Genomic DNA, 3,977 nt, shown 5'->3' on the forward strand with positions numbered 1-3,977 from the left:
ACGCTTGAGGCAAAATGTCTTCCACATCCTGAGAAAGAACTAAGGAATTTGATCACAGAATGAAGCAGACCATTTTCTTTAATATTATGTTTGGTTTTGTTTTATTATTTCTCCCATTCACTTTAACTCTTCTATGCAACATGAGTAAGGTGAAAATGTATTTAATAAGAATGTATGTGTAGAACCTATATAAAATTGTATGCTATCTCAGGGAAGAAGTGGGGAAGGAAGAGTAGGGAGGGGAAAAAGTCTAAGATATGTGGAAGTGACTGTAGAACACTGAAAATAAATAAAGCAATTTAATTTCAAAAATAGAAGTGTAATATCTTATTCGGAAAAAAACTGAACTGGTAGAACTAATAATCAAAACAGCTGTCTCAGCTGTAGCAACTGGAGCCACCTCCATGGCCACCCACTTGAGCCTCTGGTCAGCCCCACCAGCCAGCCAGCCTGCAGAGCAATTGGGTTGTGCCATCCACTTTGACATCTGTTTTCTGTGCCATTCTGGACCCATGTCAGCTTCTAGCATGGCCACTTCATCCAGTTCTCTCACTTGAACAAAAATATCAAACAGATGTACCTGCATTTACATCAAGGGAATAAAGTCCTGGACATGCACATTTGGATACATGGAACTAGTAAGGGACTTCTGTGTAAAACTCAGACTCTAGAGAGTGAACCAAAGAGCATCAATGAATTACCTGAATGAAATTTGATGACTCTAGCATTTTTCAGTCAGAAGACTCTATCAGTGACATGTACCTTATTGCTGCTGCTATGTTCCAAGACCCCTTCCAAAAAGACCCCAATAAACTGGTTTTCTGTGAAGTTTTCAAGTATAACCACAAGCCTGCAGAGAATAATTTGAGGCATACCTGTAAACAGATAATGGATATGGCAACCAATCAAAATCCATGGTTTCATAAGGAGCAAGAGTATACACTCATGGGAACAAATGGATACCTTTTTGGTTGGTCTTCCAATGGGTTCTCTGGGCCCCAGGGTGCACATTATTGTGGTGTAAGAGCCAATAAAACCTATGGAAGAGATATAGCAGAAGCTTATTATTTTGCTTCTCTATATGCTGGAGTCAAAATTGAGAGCACAAATTCTGAAGCAATGGCAGCTCAGTGGGAATTCCAAATAGGACCGTGTGAAGAGATTGAAATGGGAGATCACCTCTGGATTACCTACTTCATCCTCCAATGAGTGTGTGAAGATTTTGGAATGATTGTAACATTTGACCCCAAGCCAATCCCTGGAAACTATAATGGAACTAGTTCCCATAATAACTTCAGTGCCAAGGTCATGAAAGAAGAGAATGGTATAAAGTATATTGAAGAAGCCATAGAGTGACTAAGTAAGAGACACAAGAATCACATCCTAGCTTATGATCCCAAGGGGGTCTGTACCATGTCCATTGCCTGACAGGATTCAATGAGACATCCAACATCAACAAGTTCTCTGCTAGAGTTGCCAATCATGGCACCAGCACCCGAATTGCCCATATAAGTGGGCCGGACAGAAAGGGCTACTTTGAAGATCGCTGACCCTCTGCTAACTGTGATCTATATACAGCGACTGAAGATCTTATCTATAACTGTCTCCTTAATGAGACAGGAGGAAAAACCTTTCAGTATAAAAACTAAGTGGACTAGAACTACAGATATACCTTGTGTATCCCCCACATCATAGCTCTTTTCTCATGTCCTCTTCCAACTCACTTCTTCCAATTTTCCCTACTAGGTGTAACTCAAGGCACAAACTACCATGTTTTTTTTTGGGGGGGGGGGTGGTCCACAGATGATAACTCCTTGCTTTTTTATGGGGGAAGGGGAGTATGATTGGGATATTTTTTATTTTTTTCTCCCATCATTGGCTTTTTGAAGACTGAGAAATAGTATGTTAGTGGGGAAAAAACGGTTGGGAAAAATAACCACTGCTTCAATCTAACCAAATTTGTACATCAACAGAGACTTGTGACTTCCAGGAAAAATAAAAGAATTAAGCAATTAAAAAAAAAACTGAACTGGAAGTAACTCCATGGGGGCAAAAAGTCAGTGTAGAAGCAGACACCCATAGGAAATTTACCCTGAAGTGCAGCAAAGTATGTACAAAAATAACTCTAAAGAATTTCTGGTGCTACAGAACCCACAGAATGATGGAATGAAGCAAATTTCCAGTGCAAGACAGCCTGGTAGGTTGAGAGGAAGTGTCTATCATACCATATGGGAGCAGAGTTCAGTGTGGGCCATGTTGGCAGAGTGGACCTGAGCAGGCCTTGGGGGGACTGAATCACTGGCACGTGTGGCAGTGTCCAGACTTTACAACCCGAAAACGTTGGGTATAATTGGAAGTTAGGTGGAACAATACTATCGGACCTGTATGAGAAAATAGAGTGGTGCAGTCCCAGTGCCCAGAGAGGGTGAAGAAAACTGTGGCAGCCACAGCAGCAGCAGTGGCAGCTGTAGCAGCTGTTTCTGGAGCCCTAGGCTCACAGATAGTGGGGGTTCAAGTGTCTGACAATACAGAAGCAAAGAACTAGCTACAAAACAGATCAATCATCAAATAAATGGCTAGAGAAATGAGTAAAGATAGGAAAACATCAGAAGACAGACTCTTACTTTGGTGACAAAGAACACCAAAATATACAAACAGAGGAAGACAGCAAAAATCAAATCTCCTACATCAAAAGCCTTCAAGAAAAATGTGAATTGGTCTGAGGTCATGAAAGTGCTCCAAAAGGATTTTGGAAATCAAGTAAGAGAAGGATAGGAAAATTTGGGAAGAGAAATGGGGGGTGATTAAAGAAAATCATGAAAAATGAGTCCACCACTTGCTAAAGGGGACTCAAAAATGCTGAATAAAATAGCTTCCTAAAAATAGCCTAACCCAAATGGCAAAACAGATTGACAAAGTTGATGAACAGAAGAATGCCTTGAAAAGCAAAACTGTTCAGAAGGAAAAGGAGGTCCAAAAGCTCACTGAAGAAAATAATTCCTTAAAAATGAAAATGGAGAAGATGAAAGTTAATGACTTTACGAAAAATCAAGAAATTATAAAACAAAACCAAAGGAATGAAAAAATATCAGGCAATGTGAAATATCTCACTGGAAAAACAACTGACTTGGAAAAAAGATCTAGGAAAGACAATTTGAAAATTATTCTACTACCTGAAAGCCATCAACGAAAAAGGAGCCTAGACATCATCAAGAAATTATCAAGGAAAACTACCCTGATATTCTAGTATCAGAGGGAAATATAGATAGTGAAAAAATTCACTGAACACCTCTTGAAAGAGATCCCAAATGGAAAACTCTTAGAAATATTTTAGCCAAATTTCAGAGCTCCTAGGTCAAGGAGAAACTATTACAAGCAGCCAGAAAGAAATAATTGAGCATTTTGGAAACACAATCAGAATAATAGAAGGTTCAATAACTTTCAAATTAAGGGATAGGAGGGCTTGGAATAAGATATTCCAGAGGTCAAAGGAAATAGGGTTAAAACCAAGAATCACCTTCTCAGAAAAACTGAGTATAATATTTCATGGGGAAAAAAATGATCATTCAATGAAATAGAGGACTTTCAATCATTCTTGACCTGAGCTGAATAGAAAATGTGACTTCCAAATACAAGAATCAAGAGAAACATGAAAAGGTAAACAAGAAAGAGAAATCATAAGGGATTATACTAAAGTTGAACAGTTTACATTCCTACATGGAAAGATAATATTTGTCGCTATTGAGACTTTTCTCAGTTTTAGGGTAGTTGCAGGGGGTTATATAGATATAGAGAGAGGGCATAGGGTAAGTTGAATACAAATGGATAATATCTAAAAATAAACAAGGGTTGAGAGAGGAATATATTGGGACAAGGAGAAAGGAAGAAATAAAATGAGATAAATTATCTCCCACATAAAAGAGATAAAAAAAGCTTTTTTCAAAGGAGGCAAAGAGGGGGTAGGTGAGAGGGAAAGA

General features: G+C 38.7%; 1 pseudogene; it reads left to right on the top strand.

The window, feature by feature from the left end:
• Window positions 1–404: 404 nt before the first annotated feature.
• LOC140502593 (glutamine synthetase pseudogene) lies at window positions 405–1,649 on the top strand (annotated as a pseudogene).
• Window positions 1,650–3,977: the final 2,328 nt, after the last annotated feature.

Source organism: Notamacropus eugenii, chromosome 4 (genome assembly GCF_028372415.1).
Source record: "Notamacropus eugenii isolate mMacEug1 chromosome 4, mMacEug1.pri_v2, whole genome shotgun sequence".
Classification (NCBI taxonomy): Eukaryota; Metazoa; Chordata; class Mammalia; order Diprotodontia; family Macropodidae; genus Notamacropus; species Notamacropus eugenii.